The following is a 21,943-nucleotide window of genomic DNA, read 5'->3' on the forward strand; positions in this document are numbered from 1 at the left end:
ATCTTGATTTTGGAGGAGGTTTTGGCTGAATTTTTTTTTGAATTATGATCATGAATTTTTGTTTGGTGAAGTGCACCTTTTAATGTCTTTATCTTGAATAATTTCGAGTAATTTTCGAATATTAGTTCAAATAGGGACTGGTATAATTTTCAGAAAACATAGTTGTCTTGATTTTAAAAGGGAAATACCTTTCTATTTTTCTTGAATTTTAAGAGGTGTGTTATAGATATATTACCATATCTAGTGAATGTCTACTTTACCAGATACAGTGAATGTCTATTTATGAAAAAGTTAGAAACACCAAGGTTAGTTTTCCCCTATAAATAAAGAGATTTTCCCTCATTGTAATTCACCCCATCAAGAAACCTCTTAAGAGAAATAATAACCACTCTCTCTTCTCTCTCTATTTTTGTTGTTCTTATTTTATATTTCATAACACATTATCGGCATGAGACTCTATCAAACAATGTGAGATTATAAATCTAAAGGTAATTTCAAGGTTAGTAATTCCTTCTATTGTTTATCTTTTGCTACTAATGACATAATTGTTGTTGGAATTGAGGAAAAATAATTGATTTGGAACCTCTTATGCTTTAAATTTGTTCATCAAGAACAATATTGTTAAAAGAAAAAATGATGAATTTAAGTCTCATCTCATTAAGAGGGTAATACATTGGGTTGAAAGTTTCAATGCATCATGATGATAAGATGTTGGATTCAAGTCCCATCAATTTATGCCTAAGACGTATTTATATGGATAAGACGTTGATTTTGAATCTCAATACATCATATTAATTATATTATGATGGCTAAGACAAAAATAATATGTTTGATAAAAATCATGAAATTTGCCCATTGAATATGCTCCATTCCATGAAGTGAATATGGTAGCAATATATGTTAAGTCTGTGTAAAGCCCTGGGAGTATACCCTAGATGCCACACGATGCTTACGGTCAAAAGTGACCACAAGCTAACTCATTAGCTGGTACTTTTTGTGAGCACTGAACAAACTGAAAATAAAAGATACACATGCGCGAAAAAAGCTGGATATGCCATAAGGTTTAAATACTAAAATTTCTCTGAAATTATAAGCCTGGAAACCAATGTCTGAAAACAACTATCTGAAAACTGGTAAAATAAAGACAAAACTGACTAAACTGTTGGAAAATGTCTGAAAGTCTTTAAAATGACTGAATAAGAGTTGATGGGACAGTCCCCAACTAACTCCAACTGTCTAACTGAAATAAAATACTGAAGTAAACATAATCGGTCCTTGGAATATGAGGAGTCACCACTGCTGATGCGCTGGAATGTCTAAGTGCGATTGGGAACTTGAGCGTTCGAACCTATGATATGAGACATCATAGTGCAAGAAACGAGTATGCGGTCAATACTTTGAAAGTACCGGTATGATAAATGAGGTTAGGCTGATATGCATGGGCTGATGTACATGAATAATAACTGACTAAATGAATAACATGAGATAACTAATGTATAGTATGCGTGCAAGCTGTAAAATCTGAGAATATATTACCAAGAATATAACATGATACTAAAATAGGTCTTTAAACTGAAATACTTAAATCTGAGTAATGATTTAACTGATAAACTGAATTTTAGGGTCAAGCAAACCTGAACTGACTTTTGAACTAAGGCTGTGGAAGCTATCATCTAACCGACATGCCCCAATATGAGCTAATTAGGGTCCAACCTATGACCCCCAGTTAGAAGGGTGTCAGTACCATGTCACGAGTACTAACACCGGCTATGTGGATCCACTAAAGTGAAGTCCTGTAGGACTAAAGGTTCACCCTCTACTGGCAGTTGCTCTAGTGAGATATATGTCAACCCTCAACTGACAGGTTAAAATATTAACCTACGATGGCTACATAGTTTTGGAATGAACGGACTACTACTAAAGGTCACACCCTCAACTGGCAGGTGAGTTCCCATCTCTGGGTTCGTTCGGTGCTAAATCCTACTCCCAACTGAACTGATTCGGATTGCTGAACTGATCTAAGTTTGACTGGTATGATAACTGGATGAACTGATAATACTCAAATATATCTAAAATTATTCTGAAAATACTGAGACTGAGTAAACAGTTGATTTTTTGGATATTCTTAACCCCCAGGACTCGATAACAATAACAGTAGAAACATACTAAAGCTTCAAAGCATAATTAGTAGCCATTGTTCAAAATCCAACCATTTTGGCATTTCGTCAAACACCTGAAATTCATGAACTTAGGCATGGGGATGATTGAAACAAGTGGGAATAACATAATCACAACACTAAAACCATACATTGGGTATTTAACATGGAATTTCATGCTTCAAACGTGTAAGGTCTACTTTCTAACTAAAATCACTTGCAAACATCATGTATAACGAAATTCATAAAAGCTTCATGAAAATAACTCATTTTAAACATGTAAATTCATGATTTAAACCATAAAAATAGGTTGTTGGACTCCATGGGTGAAAAGGGCCCATGGATGAACATCTAACATACCTTAAAGCTTTAATCTTGCAAGAGAATTAACTTTCTTGATAGTTCTTAGGTGGTGAAGCTTGAATACTTGAATTTTTTTGAAGGAATAATGGTTGAACTTGATGAATTTGAGTGATAGATAGGGTTATTTGTTTTTAGAGAAATTGAGGAAATTGGGCATATAATGCCTTAACTGATGATAAATCTTGTGTTTTCACGGATTGGGGCAGTGAAAAATGACAAGACTACCCTTCTGGGATTTAAATTTGCAACTGAAACGCGGATTAGAGAGGTACCGCGACTCGATGAGCCATCCATTGCTATAATGGCCGTATCGCGATGCTATCACGATGACTTGCTGTTTTCGAAATCCAAATACGACTCAAACCTCATCTAAAAAATTTGAAACTTCCCCAAGACATGCTACTTACACCCTTAAACATGATTGACTTTGAAATCAACATCTCGAGGTCAGGAAGGTCACTTTAAAAATCGTTGAAGTTAAGAGGCCAAAAATAAAACTACGTCCCCAACACATAGCTAAATTTTTAGGTTCTAAGCCTCTTATGCATGAACTATGGGATGAACTGAGATAAGACTAATAAGGGGTATTACAATATCACCCCCTTGAAAATATTCATCCTCGAATGAGACTAATTAAGCTGAGAATACAGAGGAAATTAAATTAACTTACTGAACATGCATAGCTAAAAACATGATTACATAACTGAGTTTGAGACATGATACATGATTGGACTGATTCATGAATGCATGTAATGACAGGAAGATGATTATATAGATAAAACTGAGAATGGAAAAGAGATAATCTAAGAAAAACTGTTACCTTAAATTGTCTGAGTTTGCAGAAAAATATGAGGGTACTTGGTACACATGTCTGCTTCTGCTTCCCAAGTGTCTCCCTTAATGGACTGATTTTACCAAAAAACTTTGACCAATGGAACATCTTTGTTCCTCAATCTACGAACCTAACGATCAAGGATTTCAATTGGTATTTCATATAAGAAAGGCTATCCTGAATGCCCGTACTTTCTAAAGGGACTACTATGGCTGGATTGTCAATACACTTCTTTAATAAAAAACATGGAATACTGGATCACTGATACCAAATCTACAAGCAACTCAAGATCATACGCTACCTTCCCATAATGGTGTAAGATCCTGTAAGGGCCAACATATCGGGGATTGAGCTTCCCCTTCTTGCCAAACCTCTTTACTCCCTTCATAGAAGAGATTCTCTAATAAAATAAGTCACCAACCTCAAATTCAAGATTTCTCCTTCTCACATCTGCATAGGATTTTTGTTGGCTTTGCACTGTCTGAACCCTTTCTCTGATTAGCTGAACTTTCTCTAATGCATCAAATACAAAATTTGGCCCTATCAATGCGGTCTCACCTACCTCAAATCAACCAATAGGAGATCTACATCTTTTTCTATAATAGAGCCATCTGAATAATAGAATGATAATTGTTATTTTAAGAAAACTCAATCAATGACAAATCATCATCTCAACTGCCCTTAAATCCAATAACATAAGCTCTCAATATGTCCTCTAGGGTATGAATGGTCCTTTCTGACTGACCATCTATCTAAGGGTGAAAGGCTAAACCGAGACAAACTTGGGTACCAAGACTATTCTGAAAAGTTTTCCAAAAGTGAGAGGTAAACTGAGTACCTCTGTATGAAATAATGGACAACGGGACTCTATACAACCTAAAAAACTCTCTAATAGAGAGCTTGGCATAATCCTTGGCTAAATAAGAAGTATGGACTTCAAGAAATGGACTGATTTGGTAGTTTTTCTGTTATAACCTAAATTAAATCATGCTAGCAACATGAAAGAGGAAACCCTATCACAAAATCTATGTTCACCTCTTACCACTTCCATGTGGGGATGCCGAACTCCTACATAGTGCCACTAGTCCTTTGGTGCTCAACCTTAATCGGCTAAAAATTAGCACACTTAGCTACAAACTCTGCAATATCCCTTTTCATACCGCTCTACCAATAGATTTGTTGCAATTTATGGTACATCTTAGTTCTCCTGGGTGAATAGAGTGACGTGCACCATGCACTTCTGCAAGAATTTACTGTCTCAAACAGTTGACACATGGCACACACAGTTTACCCTGGTAACGTAATACACCATATCCCCCTTGGGAGAAAACCTCTGCTTAATCTCTAACTGACTCCTTCAACTTAACTGGACTAGGATCCTTATCTTGCTTTTCTTTCACTTCGGCAATCAAAGAAGATTCTAAACTATTTCGGATCCATACACTACCCTCAGCTTAGTCAACCAAACGAATGCCTAACCTATTCAACTAATGAACCTGCTGAACTAACTTCTTCTTTTCACTCTCAACATGAGCCATACTACCCATAGATAATCTACTAGGGGCATCTACCACTACATTGGCTTTGCTCGGATGATACAAAACACTCATATCATAGTCCTTCCCTAATTCTAACCACCTTTTCTGATGGAGATTTAACTCCCTTTGCTAAAACACATACTGCAAACTTTTATAGTCCGTAAACATATGAACATACACCCCATACAGATAATGCCTCCAAATTTTCAAGGCAAACACAACAACTGCTAACTCAAGATCATGGGTAGGATAATTCTTTTCATGGGGATTAAGCTGTCTAGAGGCATAGGCTATGACATTACCTCTCTACATCAAAACACAACTCAAACCAACTATGGAAGCATCACAGTAAACAACAAACCCATCTGAACCATCTGGTAACTTTAAAACTAGGGCTGAGGTGAGTCGACTCTTCAACTCTTGAAAACTCTTCTCACAGTAATCTGACCACTGGAACTTGACTTTTTTTTGAGTCAATTTGTACATGGGGAAGGAAATAGATGAAAAACCTTTAACAAACCATCGGTAATAGCCAGCCAAACCCAATAAACTCCTAGTTTCTAATAAAGAGATAGGTCTGGTCTAGTTTTTCACTACTTTAATTTTTTGAGGGTCAACTCTAATGCCAACACCGGAAATAATATGGAAAAGAAAAGCTACTAATATTAGCCAAAACTCGCACTTACTGAATTTAGTGAACAACTGATGGGCTTTAAGAGTTTGCAATACTATTCTAAGGTAGTCTGCATGATCAGTTTCATTACGAGAATAGACAAAGATGGCATTTATGAAGACTATGATGAATATGCCTAAGTACTGCTTAAACACTCTGTTCATCAAGTTCATGAAAGTTTTTGGGGAATTCTTTAGACCAATAGACGTGACAAGGAATTCAAAGTGACCATACCGAGTTCTGAAAGTTATTTTAGAAATGTCACATTTTATGGATCTGAGCTGATGATAGCCGGATCTGAGGTCTATCTTAGAGAAATAACTAGCACCCTAAAGATGATTGAACAATTCATCAATTTTAGGGAGTGGATACTTATTCTTGATAGTGACTCTATTCAATTGATGGTAATCGATGCACATTTTGAGAGAACCGTCTTTCTTGCGCATAAAAAGGACTAGAGCACCCTATGGGGAAATGCTGAGCCCTATGAATCCCTTATCTAAGAGATCTTTCAACTATTCTTTTAAATCCCCAAGCTCCACAAGAGCCATTTTGTAGGGAAAAATAGAGATATGTTGGGTATTTGGAAGAAGATCTATTTCAAGTCAATTTCCCTTTCGCGAGGATCTCTGAGATAATCTTCAAGAAACATATCTGGAAATTCCCTCACTACTGAAATTGACTCAAGATTGGAAATCTCTAAACTAGAGTCTTTAACTCAAACGAGATGGTAGACACACCCCTTGCATATCATTTTTCTCACTCTAAGGTACGAAACAAGCTAACCCCCCAGTGCTGAAGTACTACCCCTCCATTCAAGGGCTGGTTCATTCAAAAACTAAAAATGAACAACTTTGTTTCTATAATCAACTGAAGCATAGCACGAGTAAAGACAATCCATGCTGAGAATGACATCAAAATTAGTCATCTCTAACTCCACAAGATCAACTGAGGTGACTTTCTGGGATATTTTGACCGGACAATTCCTGTATACCTGCTTGGCTATAATAGATACAACTACTAGGATGGACACTTATAAGGGTTTTGCTAAAGTCTCATGACTGACATAGAAAATAACAACTATGTAGGGAGTTACAAAAGAAAGGGAAGCTCTGGGATCTAACAAAGCATAAACATGTAAATGAAAGACCTGTAACATACTAGTAACCACATCAGGAGAACTTTTCTGATCCTGTCAGGACTAAAGTGAATATAATTTGTTTTGACATTGACTACTGGTTATGCTTAAAGCAGCACCCTGCTGAGTAAGGCGACTAGATGGAACTGGGGGACTGCTGGACTGACCTTGCTGACCACTATTTAGGAAATCTCTGACTCTGTGTCCTGGCTTGCCATACCCAAAGCATATTTCACTGCCAACTCTACACACACCCTTATGGTTTCTACTTCATTTCTAAAAAAGAGGATTTGTACGACCATTTTTCACATGGCCTTGGGACTTAGAGCCTAGCGCCTATCCCGATTATCATTTCTGAACTACGACGCTAGAGCAGTAGAAGAAGACAGAGCTGGAACTAAATATTTATAATAGGATTAAGGACGGTTACCACCCTCTGACCTCAGATGAGCAAAGCTAAAGCTACCTATTTTGGCTATCTTATTCTCCATATTTCTTTCCTTAAAGTCTTGCTCCTCAATTTTTTGAGCATGGACTATCAACCTAGATAAGTCCATCTCAAAATCACGGTCCTACACTCCTTGACCACGCTATCAGCTACACTAGAGACAAACTTACTCATCCTATACCTATCATCAGACACTACATTAGGAGTACACCTGACTAGCTGAGTAAATTTAAGAGAATACTCTTTCACACTCATTTTACCCTTTTTCAAATTAATAAAATCCTGCACCTTAGATTTCCTTTTACTCCAAGGGAAATAAACTATCTAAAAAGGTTATAGCAAACTTCTCTCATTCAATAGGCCCTAGATCTGCACCTCTATCTCTCCTTCACCGCTCATACCAGGCAAGATAACATCCTGCAACTGGTAAGTACCCAACTCTATACTCTCACTAGAAGTCACACCCATAATGTCAGTTACCTTCTAACCATGTCAAAGAACTCTTGCAGATCCTCATCAGTTTTAGATCCCAAAAACAGAGAAGGTTTATTAGGGTAAAGTCTCGAATCCTAGTTGCGACAGTATTAGCCACTGGAACGGCTTGGACAGTAGCCTACTGATTATTCTGAGTTGATACTGAGTACACTAAAGTAGTGAATGAATCTCAGAATTTAGTATAAGAGACATGCTCATTCAAGGGATCTTTCTGAACAGGCAGAGGTGCGGGCTAATTCTCGTTTCTTCTTTCGTTAGTCTTTCAGGGAGGCATATTTTGTAAGCAAAAAGAAGATTTAATTACAAAGGGAGTTTAAATTGAGATCATGCTCATTCACATGACATGAATACTAAAAGAAGGGAAACTTTTCCTAAAACATCCTATAGACTCTTATCCATAAGTGTGGCACGCTTCACACCCATGCACAAGACTCTACTCAACACAACTTTCAGTTTTTCTAGGACACTTTAAAAGCTTAGTCTCTAATACCAAGTTTATAATGCCCCTGGAGTATAACCTGGATGCCACACGGTGCTTACGATTACAAGTGACCAATAGCTAACCTATGAGCTGGCACTTGCTTTGAGCATTGAACAAACTAACAATAAAAGATATACTTGCACAAAAAATATGGATATGCCATAAGGTTTAACTACTAAAATATCTCTGAAATTATAAGCCTAGAAATAAATGTCTGAAAACAACTATTTGAAAAACTGGTAAAATAAAGACAAAACTAACTAAACTGTCAGAAAGTATCTAAAAGCCTCTAAAACTGACTGAATAATAAGAGTTGATGGGGCAGGCCCTAACAAACTCCAACTGTCCAACTGAAACAAAATACTTAAGTAAATATAATAGGTTCTTGGAATATGAGGACTCACTACTGCTACTTCTGCTGATGTGCTAGAATATCTAAGTGTGGTCGAGAATCTGAGCATCCAAACCTATGATATGAGATATCATAGCGCAAGAAACGAGCATGCAGTCAGTACTTTAAATGTACTATTATGCTAAATGAGGTTAGTCTTATATGCATGGGCTCATGTACATAAATAATAACTGACTGAATCAATAGCATGAGATAACTGATGCATAGTATGCGTACAAGCTGTAAAATCTGAGAATATATGACCAAGCATATAACATGATACTGAAATAGGTCTGTAAACTAAAATACTAAAATCTGAGTACAGATTTAACTAATAAACTAAATGTTACGGTCAAGTAAACCTAAGTTGACTTTCGAACTAAGACTGGACTGAGACTGTGCGAGCAATCATCTAACCGACATGTCCCAATATATGCTAATTGGGGTCCAACCTTTGAATCTAGTTAGAAGGGTGTCAGTACTGTGCCACGGGTACTAACACTGACTATGTGGAGCCACTAAAATGAAGTCCCAAAGGAGTAAAGAGTCACCCTCTACTGGCAGGTGCTCTAGTGAGATATATGTCAACCCTTAACTAGCAGGATAATATCTCAACCAATACTGGCTACGAAGTTTTAGAACATAGGGAATGCTACTAACGGTCACACCCTCAACTGGCAGGTGAACCCCATTCTTGGGTTCGCTCAATTCTAAATCCTACTCCCAACTGAACCAATCTAAGTTTGACTGGTATGATAACCGACTGAACTGATAATACTCAAATGTATTTAAAACCATTCTAAAAATACTGAGGCTAAGTAAACAGCTAAGTTTTTGGGTATTCATAACCCCTAGGACTCGATAACCACAACAGTAGAAACATCCTAAAGCTTCAAAGTATAATAAGTTGTCATTCTTCAAAATCCAGCCGTTTAGGCATTTCATCAAACACTTGATTCATGAACTTAGGAATGGGGATGAATGAAACATGTGGGAATAACATAATCACAACACTAAAATCATACATTGGGGATTTAACATGAAATTTCATGCTTTAAACGTGTAAGGACTACTTTATAACTAAAATCACTTGCAAACATCATGTATAATCAAAATTCATAAAAGCTTTATGAAAATAAATCATTGTAAGCACGTAAATTCATGATTCTAAACATAAAAATAGGCTCTTGGACCCCATGGGTAAAAAGGACCCATGGATGAACATCTAACATAGCTTAAAGCTTTAATCTTGCAAGAGAATTAACTTTCTTGATAGTTTTTATGTGGTGAAGCTTGAATTATTGAATTTTCTTGAAGAAATAATGATTGAAATTGATAAATTTGGGTGATGTCTAGGGTTTGTTTTTTTTAGAGGAATTGAGGAAATTGGGCATATAATGCCTCAACTGATGATAAATCCCGTGTTTTCACGGATTAGGGCAGTGTAAAATAAGAAGAATTCCCTTCTAGGATTTAAATTCTCAAATGAAATGCGAATTAGGGAGGTACCACGATGCGATGAGCCATCCATCACTATAATGTCCACTTTGCAATTCTATCACGATGACTTACTGTTTTCAAAATCCAAACATAACCCAAACCTTGTCCGAAAAATCTGAAACTTCCCCGAGACATGCTACATACACCCCTGAACATTAATTAACTTAGAAATCATTGTCTCAATATTGGGAAGGTCACTTTAAAGATCATCGAAGTTAAGAGGCCAAAAATAAAACCAAGTCCCCAACACTTAGCTAAATTTCTAGGTTCTAAGCCTCTTATGCATGCATTATGGCAGAACTAAGCTAAGACTAATATTAGGTATTACATTCTAAAAGATGACAATTAACTCCTTTCTTGAAGTGAATGTGGTAGAAATATATGACATACTCTAAAAGATATGTGAGATAAAAATTCTCTATATCATATGTATGCCTCAATTTACTCCTAAAAGCAATATCTTGAAAGTGGTAGAAACTATCATAATTTAATATACGTAAGGAATGATTATATTCTATTCCTGGGAAATGAGAATTTTCATTAGTATCAATACAGATCTATACCCTTAGGGTGAATATGACTGTATATAAATTTGAATGTTTCCTTTGTTGTAAATATATCATAATCTACCTCCAGAAAAGGTGGAATAATTGAAAGATTAAATATCTCCAAGTTACTCTTATAAGAAACGCGAATGTGAAAAGTTATCCAAGCATAATGAAATTACATGTCATAATAAACTAAGAGTTTATCGTTTATTGATACAAAATTCATGTCATATTAAACAAGAAGTTTACTACAGTAAAAAACACATCATGGTATACTTGAAGTTTACTAGTATAAAAGTTCATAAGTTGACATGAACGATTGTGACATTCCGAAGATGTGCATATTGAGTATTAGACATATATTAATGAATTAGAAGATTCTTCAAGAATTTTTTATGTCTCTTGTTCTCATGATAAGTTGGTTGGACCAACTAATATTGGGATTGGATCCCTTAAAATCTAAAAAACATAAAAGATAAATATGGGTCCGTTTACCAGTCATGTGATCTATTAAGATGCATCAATATAAGGTGATCACTTGTACACTTATTGTCAACCTACAATTTGACATTCATAAAGTTGCTGATCAATAAAATTAAGTTAAGAGCATAATTTTTAGATTGTGTAATCAAGACAACTCATCGTGATAAGATCGGTTAGGTATTGAATATTTTGATAAATAGCTGAACCATTGCTAATGAAAACAAAACTTCATGTAGGTTTGAAATGTGAAATATTATATACAAAAGCACTTGTATGCACTAAACCAATAAATTATGATTAATTTCCTCTCAAAGTTGGTTTTGAGTCAGGAACCACACATTGTCCATATAATAATTTTGATGTCTAGTATACGATTAATGAATATACCATAATGCACAAAGATGAACTTCTTAAAGAAGATGGAGGATGTATGTTAGTTTTTCTAACATAAGGGGGGGGGGGGGAGATTATAAGCAACAATGAAATATGTTAGAAATTGTCATCAGATTCTCATTCAAAAGATAATTCAAGTCAAATGCCAAAAGCATCTCATATTAAGTTGCAAGTGCTCCTATTTTGTGTCCCTAAAGGACAAAGTCTACGCATGCATGAAGCATGGTAGACCAATTGATTTCAAATGAAATAATCCTTGGAAAAGAAAAATGAGTAAATAATCATAATAAGGAGGTAATCTTCTCTTCAAGAGCCTACGACATAACACTTCATGAAGCCTTATGAAAGATTCAAGTACCTGAAACTAATGAAGTAATGAGATCTCAAAATGTTATGTCACATTATGAACTGATACAAAATGATATATCATTGATAATATCTTTGATATAATATTCGTGTAATATTGTAAAAGATTATGAGGATCTGAATTCGACTTTTATTTAAGCATGGTGACGTACAAGTATTTATCAAGTAACATAGAAGGATGCATTTTGGTAAGCAAAAAAACCTTATCTGATTTGCAATCCAGACACTTGAAGATGTCATACATGAAATGCTGAATATTGTCACTTGACAAAATTTGTATGAAAATAAGTTTAAGGATTTAAAATGTTTGAAGCATATAAAAGATTCTGAAAAATTTATTTATAATCCTTATATTGTATAAGCTTATAGCTTGAAAATTATTGAAACTCTTAGTGAGTTTTCAAAAGCAATAGATTATTTGTTGGAATGAGAAATATACCGAATTGGATTGGTTATATATCTTAGTGCAATTAATGTACTAATGTATCTTGTAAATATTACAAGACCTGATATAGACTTTCGATCAATTTATTAGTAAGATATATTTTTGCTCCTACTAGGAGACATCGAAATAAGATCAAACATATGAGCTTATTTTATTCTAAAGATTGTAGTCCCGATCTTGTTGGTTATGCTGATATTGGGTACTTATTTGACCCGTATAAATCTCGATCTCAAATAAGATATGTGTTCATATGTGGGAGTACTATCATATCTTGGAGATATACAAAGCAGTTATCGTAGCCACTTAATCAATTCATGCTAAGATAATAACTATTCATGATACAAGACAAAAGTGTGTGTGGTTGAGGTCCACGATACATCTCATTTGTGAAAAATGTGGTTTGAAATATGACAAAGTACCCATGACTTTTTATGAGGATAATGCAGCATGCACAACACAACTTAAGGAAAGACTCAAGAAGAGAGAACGAAGCACATTTCGCCAAAACTTTTCTATACACATGAGATACAAAAGAACAATGATATTAATGTGCAACAAATTCATTCAAGTGACAATGTGGCTGATTTATTCGCCAAGTCTCCTCCAATTGTAACTTTCAAGAAGATGGTGCACAAGATCGAGATGCAAAGGTTCAAAGATGTTCTCATTAGGGGGAGTTAATACACATTGTTCTCTTTTTCGCTTATGATGTTTTGTCCCACTGGGTTTTTCTTGTAAGTTTTTAATGAGGCAGCCTATATGCGTATTGTTAGAAACGTGTACTCTTTTTTCTTCACTAGAATTTTTTCTACTGGGTTTTTTCTAGTAAGGTTCTAACGAGGCACATTATCTATCAATTAGATATTCAAAGGGGAGTGTTATAAATATATTACCATATAGAGTGAATCTCTACTTTACCACATAAATAGTGAATATCTACTTTACCATATATAGTGAATGACTATTTATGGAAAAGTTAGAAACCCTAAGATTAGTTTTTTCCTTTAAATAAGGGATTTTCCCTTATTGTAGTTTACCCCATCAAAAAACCTCTTAATAGAAATAATAATTGGACTCTCTTATCTCCCTATTTTTGTTGTTCTTATTTTATATTTCATAACAAGGTGATATATTTTCAATTGGTCTATATCTCTCTATTTTTGTTGTTCTTATTTTATATTTTATAACAAGGTGATATTTTTTCAATTGGTCTATTTATTTTCTCTGCACTTTCCTTAGTTTTCTCTGGGGGTTTGAAATTATACAATTTCCTTCCTTATCTAATGAAATCTCATGGTTAGGTTGAATTAGCTCATGATATTTTCTCTTGTGTTCATTTATGTTATCTATTTAACATGAAGTTGTTGCCTGGTACTCTTTGTCGTAAATTTTAGAATGAGTATCCTCTAGTACAATTTTTTCTTTCTTCCTTCATCGTTGCCATGATTATTTGATCATAATAATGTGATTCTTCACAATATAGTTCAATGACATGAGGCTATCTATTGTGATTTTCTCTTTTGGGTGTATCCCCTTAAGATATTTTTCATGTTTTAGTTAATTTGCATAAATATTAATTCATTTTATTTGTTGTCACATGTGACGTTAGTTTATTGAACTCCCTACCCTACATCTTCAACTGAATAAAATTTCAATAATGTCATCGAGTCACTCTTTTTTTAGGATTGGTAAACAGTCAAAAAGGAACTGATATAGGTTACCAGACAAAAAAATAGGTAAAGTTTTCATGAGAGTATAGTAGTCACATTGACAGGAATACAAGGCAGCAAATGGGTCAAGGCTCATGATATGAAGGCAGTAGCGACACAAATAGAAATAGGATTGCAGACCCAAGTCCGACTCCCTCTCTTGATCTACTTGTATTTTGATATAGTTATTTGAATGCTAACTAGGGCTGAGCATTCGGTTTGTTCGGTTTGATAATTTAATATCGGTTTGGTTTTTTAATTTTTAAATTGATAAAAATGACAATCTTAATCAAACCAAAATAAATTTGGTTTGGTTCGATTTCTACGAATTCGATTTGGTTATTTTGGATTATTATTTCAGTTTTGAAGATTAAAGTAGTGAATCTCTCTTTGTTATGACTGGACATTTAAAATTAATAATTTTTTTTTAAAAAAAAAAATTCAAACCTATTTTTCATTCCCATATATAAATAACTTAACATGGATGAAACTAAATGATATAACCATAAGTTTAACATAATATATAACTTCATTATGCATAAGTTTGCACAAACAGTCGAAACTCAAAAGAATGGTTGCTGTTGGAAAGACCACAGTCGGCACTTCGAGCTGCAACCCACAATGGTCGTCTGGTCACCAGCTCTGGTGTTGTTGTACAGACGATGATCTCGTCGGCGGTCTATGGTTCGATCGATTGTTCGACTATTGGACTGATGTATGTTGTTAGTTGAATGTGGTGTGCTATTACTTATTAGTTATTAGGGTTGCTATTATATATTTATATTATGTTATTATATATTAAATATAATATATATATATATAATAATATATATATATATAATAATATATATATATATATTATTAATTATTTATAGAATTTTGGTTAATCGGTTTTTTTGAAGTATTTTTTTGAAAAAACAAAAATCAAACCGTTTAACCGAATTTCAAAAATTGAAAACTGAAATCAATCCGAAAAACCAAAAAATCAAATCAAAATTAAAATTTCAATTTCTTTTTCGGTTTTTTCTGTTTAAACCAAAATATGCCCAGCCCTAATGCTATCACTCTTTAAATACCCAACTTAGTTGAGAAGAATTGGCAAAAAGGACACTCTTAACACTTATTTTGACAGGTAGCCACTTAATTTTTTCTTTAATTTTTAGGGTTAAGTCCAAAAAAGAAAAAAAAAGTGAAGTCCGGTTGTGGGGCAAGTGGCCTTTTCAATATTTTTAAAACTTGAGAAATTAAATAAGGCTTAAGTCATTCACAGCCCCTTAAAGTTGTTCGCAAAATTTGCTTAGACACCTCAACTAACACCAGTACCTATTGAACTCTTTGACTAGTTAAAACATCGTTCGTATTAGACACATTTTGTTAATCAACAGTAAATATAAAGTGGGCATAATACACTTGTGGTGACATGACAAATTGACTAATTAAAAAGTGATACATGGCAATAAGGCCCAAAATAATCATCAAAAAATAACTTCAAGTTGAAAATAAAACAAATACTAAAATAATCTATAAACTAATCTGTACCTCCCCCTTCTTCTTATTCCCCGTTTCTTTTAGAATTTAAATCTCCATTATTGCTCTATTTTGTTCTTAATTTTGAATTTTATCTATATTTAGATTTGATTTGGTTTTAAAATAGGGAAGGAAGAAAGGTGAAAATGATGTGCCGATGAATTCATTTTTTTCGACTAACAAACTAAGGTTACAGGTTATTCGACAGGCTAAGGAATAACTTTACAAGAACAAGAAAGAAGATGCAGAAGAAGAATTGCATAGATGAGCATGAAGAAAATGACTGACTGAGGTAGGATGAATTTTTCCTTTTTAAAAACAAAAATAAAAATTGTTACTCTTGAAAAGGCTTAAGTCATTAGCGGTGTTAATGGTTGAGTAGGTGGCCAACAAAGAAAGTCGAAATGGAAAGAGAAAAAAGAGTAAGTAATTGGGTGTAGCACCGACGCTGGTAGCGACTGTTGGTGGTGTGGCGGAGGAAGTGGTGGCAAAAAGGAAAGGAAGAAGACCACAACTTTTTTTACAATAAATAAATAAATAAATACAAGCCTTCACGCGCTCATTCAGTAGTGAATAACAATCAATATTCCACGTAGGCAAAAAATATTTAAGTGGTTCAAATTTGATGTTGTAGAAGGGTTCAATAGGAACAAGTCTAAGATGAGGGGTTCAGTAAAATCTTGAAAAAAGTTTAAGAGTCTATCGATGACTTAAGCCATTAAATAAACTACACCTAACTCCCTTCAATTTTTTTTAATAATAAACTACCCCTCCCCTCTTCTCTCCTCCAACACTTTTCTTCTTTCCGCTTGTCCTCAAGAAAAAACTCTCAAACTCAATTTTGCTTCATCTTATTCTCCAACAAAAAAGGTCTTCCTTTAAGTATGATAAATCAAAATCATGTTTTGATAATTTTTAGATTCATTTTACTGTATTTTATTTGTTATCAGTTGTGTAGTGAACCCTTATATAGAAAATATTTTTCAAATATCATTCATTAAATAGTAAAAATATGAGAATTTTAAAGCTAATTAGTTTGATTCTGTAGCAATAGTTGAGTTTTGATTGCGCAAATTCTACAGTAAAAATTTGAAATTTTTTGTTGATCACGCGGTTGGATTTTGAATTTTGTTTTAAAAAATTGATTTATTTCTGATACTCTTTTGTATCGCATTGTTGAATGGTCAGATATTTCTGAGTTATTTTGATTGCTTAAATTAAGCGTTGGCTTGTTTCTGTTAGTAGACTTGTGGTTTATGAATTGACAATGACAAAATTATTTTTAGGTGTAGATTCTGTTAAATTTTTTGGTATAATTTTTTTTCAAATATGATTGATTAAATGGTGAAAATATGATAATTTATAGATAATTAGTTTGATTCCGTAGCCATAGTTGAATTTTGATTTTGCAGATTTCACAAAAAAAATTAAAATCTTATGTTGATCACGACGTTGAATTTTATTTTTTTTATAAAATATTTGATTCATTTATGATATTCTTATGTATTGCACTGTTGAATGGTGGGATAATTCTTAGTTATTTTAGCTATTTGAATTAAGAATTGAACTATTTCTGTTGGTTGACTTGTGGTCTATGAATTGACAATGATAGATTATTTTTAGGTGTAGAGTATATTAAAAATGGATAAAGCTAGAGGAGGTGTTAAAAGTATTATTGCTACCGCATCTGGTTGTGCTTTTAGCAATAGAAAAAGAAAGAGTGAGGCATTTGAGAAAGCCTCTAAAGAAAAATAACTAAAGCGGAAGAGTCAAAATCAAACTCGGAGGCCATGCCGGACATAGATGAATATGTCAATGAGTCTAGTAAAATCGTTGAATTTAGTGATGATGTTGCTGAGTGTAGTGGTAGTAATGACAGTGGAGAGAGTGAGGATAGTGAAAAAAAAAAGTATATATGGAGACAATAATTCCTTGTCTGTGTCATTTTGTTTAAGGTGCATTTTCCTGGAGCGATATGGCCTTGGGACGTTGATGGCCTAGGTTGGATCTTTCCCAACAAAAATATCGATTAAATCAAGTATGGCTGCATATCGAGATTTTAAGAAAGTTCTTATTGATCAAAATTTTAAGAAATATTTAAGCACTCCTATTTTGGAACTTGAGAAACATGTCACAATAGCTCGAACTCAATGAACAAATGTTCCATTATTTATTATTCCGATGTGTAAAGAGCGATAAAATACTGTATGAGATATGATTTTGTGTAAATAATAAGCCTGCTTGTTTTGGGTTAAAGGAGTTTTATTTGACCACGGGATTGAACTGCTCATTATTCCTCAGTCAATCAAAATCGAAGAAGGTGTTAGAGAAGGGGGACCATTTTTACTTTAAGATAATGAAAAACAAAAATATAATATCGTCCAACTTGTTATAGTAAATTTGAGGGAATAAGTTGGTCGACGATAAAAAATTTAAGTGTTGTTTACATTGATTCTTTCACACCATGTTGCTTGCAAAAGATTCAACGAAGATTGTTGACAAAAAATTAATTCGGATGGTAAATTTTTTGAGTTTCTTCGAGAGTTATTCGTGGAAGAAAGAGACATTTTATTGATCATAGATTGTCTAAAGAAGAAAATTGACTTAAAAAAGCAGAGAGTAGTATTTGATGATAAGCAAAAGGCATCTTATGCTCTATTCATATTTCCTTGGAAATTCATTGTATCTATTATCAACCTTTTAGTAAGTTTATTATAGATGCATATTTTATTTATACCCTATTATAGACTATAATTTATTTATTCATTATTGTATTAATTAAAAATTTGTATGTCGAAGGTCTTTCCTCGTCTTGAAAACTTTGCTGAAAAATCAATGAATGAACTTTTTTTCATTCTCCGTATTCTCAAATCGAAGGTGACCCATTCAAGTATAAAGAAAACATTATCGAGGTATAAATTAATTTATTATTATGGAATAATACTACTGTAATATTGAAACACCCTGGATTTTGACCCTTAGAAAAATTCTTCGGTTTTGGTGTCTGAACATCATACGAGTTAGGGTACTTCTTTTATGATGGAGTACGACTCGGATGGTCTGGGTCGTATGTTGTCCAGTGTTGGGTGGTGTGGATTGGTTGGTTTCTGTTCAAGGTACGGTTGGAAAATACAGGGGTTCTATTTATATTACATCAAAAAATTGCCCCTTTAATTAAAATGCTCCAAAGAGCCACCCATGGAGTGCATACATAGGGGCCGTTTTGGGCTTCATTTACACTTAATATCGGGACTCCTCTCAGTGGTCTTTGAACTGCTCAAAATATGTCCATCTATGAGGTGATACTTGTATCATCCTCTCCACCTTGAAAAGAGTTTGACCTCAAACTCACGGCTTCATCAACCTCACGGCTCCTCCATAGGATCACCTCCTCATTTTCGATCCCGAATCTTGGAGGCTTAGTTATGGACTCCTCGACATCATCAAGCATGCTTTGGTGAGTATGCTGCCAAGTTTTTCCCTTAGGACGCACATGATCATGTACCTGCATGCAAGAAAAATGGGTACTAGGCAAAATGCTATTACCTACGTTAGTAAGAAGTGAAGGTTCCCCGAGGGTAAGTCCCAAAAGTGAGGACACCTTTTGTATTTTCTCCTTGATTCCCTTCCCTTATCCTCCATTCCCACTCTTGATCTTTTCCTTTATCTCTTTTTTCCTCTTTTCTCCCAGCTCTCTAACTTGTTGACTAACTTTGGCAACTTGTATCAGTGAGAGAGAGTGGATGTATACCTTCAGCCATGGTGCACCAAATTATAGCTATTGGCTCATCCATCATGCATGGTAGCTTTGTTATATTTCCATGGTATTCCCAAAAATAGGTGGCACGCTTGCATAGTAATAACATCATACAACACCTCGTCAAAGTAGTTGCCTATCTTGAACCGTATCACCACTTGTCAGTTTACCTATAACTCCCCGTACTCATTTAACCATTGAAGGTTCTATGGGCTGGAATGACGGATAGTGGAAAGCCTCAAGACATAAACCAAGGTACTACTAGAAATATTGGCACAACTACCTCCATCAGTAAGCATAGAACACACAACCCCCTTAATAAGGCATTTGGTGCTAAAAAGGTTTCCCCTTTGACAATGATCACCTAAAACCTTACTAATCATAGCCTTTCTCACTACAAAACATGGCACTTCAAGCTCTCCTTCACACGTCCAAGCATCCTCCTCCTCCCCTTTCTTTGGCTTCTTGGGTTCAATACCCTCTCCACCTTGAGATTGATCATCAATCTCCTTCGGTTTAAGTACCACCTCCTTCCCAATAAAATATAATTTACCCTCCCTTAAGATCATATTCATCCTATTGGGCCACTCACTAGCCTTGTGTCCCTAACCTTACCATTTAAAATATTAAAAACCCTTAGAATTAGGAAAGGAATGTGGTTTACCTTCATTTCTCGGAGGGTACCTTTGAGGTTTCTTGTTCTTGGATTGGGCATCCTTGGCCTTGGGTTTTTCCATATTGAATGAATCATGCTTGTCATTGTGCCAACCCGAGGGTGATTTCCCCTCAAGCTTATGCCCCAGCCTCTCCCGTAACTCCCTTTCAATCTCCAAGGTGGCTTGGAAGATGGCATCGAGGGTTTTGAACTTGTGAAGTGTCAACCATGATGTAATATCTCTATTTAACTCCACCTTGAATCGGATGATGTCGTGATTCACTTGCTCCCCTCAATGATCAAGTTTCTAGATGAGCTGTTGGAACTCGTTGTAGTAAGCCACGATGCTCTTGTTTCCTTTTCTCAAGTTATACAACTTAGAAAGGAGCTCTTAATAATACCTTTTGTGTAGGTACCTTTGCCTCATAAGGTACCTTAATCAAAACCAAGGAGGGGGATACCTCTCAACTAAAATATTGCCAAAACGCTTAACATACTCCCATCATGTAGTAGCATAACCCTCAAAAAGAGCAATCACATAGCAACTCTTCTTTTACTTGGTAAGATCATTGACTTGGAGGACCCTCTTACATGCGGATTCTCATGTAAGAAATTCTTCGGGATCACTCTCACCCTTGAAGATTAGAAGCCCCATCTTGATGGTGTTGTTCCCTACATCTCGGGTTTGGTTCCCTTATTGGTTCCAAGGACCAACTCTTCTTTTCTGGCCATGAACTTTCCTTGGATCAACATTTTTACCCCATTTATCTTCCCCTCTCATGTAACCATCATTAAATGGCACATACCCTTCATATTGGATAGGTCTATTTGGGTTAAATGGATTTTGTAGTGGCAGGTTTGGGTTTGGTGGAAAATGAGGTATTTAGTTAAGTGGAGTTTGGTTTTGAGGTCTTGGGTTGTGAGGTGGCATTTGGGTTCCAAGTCCTTCTTGTTGGACTTTGTGAAGTGATGGGTAGATTGTCCTCTCATGGTCTCGGGTAAGGGAGTATAGTGGAGTTCTATTTGTGACATTGGATGGTTATCTCGGTGGATAGAACATTTGGTGCAAGGCCTCGGGAGTAGTGGTTCGGGAAATGTTTTGAGGGGTGGATAGTCGACTCCTTTGACTTTCCACACGTTCTAATATCCCACTTATAGATGCCACATCCATATGTAGTTTCTCAAAACCCACACTCAACCTAGCCACATCTCAGGACATAGTTTCAAGGTGAGCCAAAATGAGATTGATGGCATTACTGTTCATTGTTTGAGCATTTAAAACCACGGGTTCTATTGTGATGGTATCAGAATTAATCCTTCAAGTTACGGTTCAACAAGTTACCAAATCAGTCCACAATGTCACTCACAACAATGCAACATAAATCCTACAGAACAAAACACGTGTTAGTTCAAACAGCCTCACTATTCCCTCACTCACGTTGTGGCCTTACACTTGATGTCACAAATGTTTGCAAGTCGGCTTGTAGTTATGGTAAGTTGAAGAGTAAGTTTACTCCTTAGTTAGAATGGATTATTTGTTGGACAACTCAAGTAAGTATTGTTCGAACTTGAACCAAGAAGCACTATGATTATAAAAATGACAAAAGAATAAAAGAAACGTAGACACGAACAATGGATTCAAAGGACCAATTGACAATTTAGTAGGAATTTACTAGTTTGTTAATTAGTTCTAGGATCAAATAATGAAACCGAGAATAAAAAATTAGAAACTAGAAAATACAAATTTGAGCTCAATATTGACGTGAACAGTAGTAAGTGGTGACGTGGCAGCAAGTAATTTGTCTGGGGCCACACAATTTAGTAACGAATTTTGAATCTTCAACTTTCACATAATTTAGAATTAGAGGACAATTGGTTTTAGAGGTGAAAATACAAGTCTTTGAGTCCTTTTTAAGTTTAATCTCAAAAGATGATCTTTACTTGTACTAATTCCACCAAATAAGACTCCTTGATTTAAGGATAGTAGTTAGAAAAGTTGATGTCAAGTTTAGGAAGTGATGGTTCAAGTCTTCTCACACACACAC

Source organism: Capsicum annuum, chromosome 10 (genome assembly GCF_002878395.1).
Source record: "Capsicum annuum cultivar UCD-10X-F1 chromosome 10, UCD10Xv1.1, whole genome shotgun sequence".
Taxonomy (NCBI): Eukaryota; Viridiplantae; Streptophyta; class Magnoliopsida; order Solanales; family Solanaceae; genus Capsicum; species Capsicum annuum.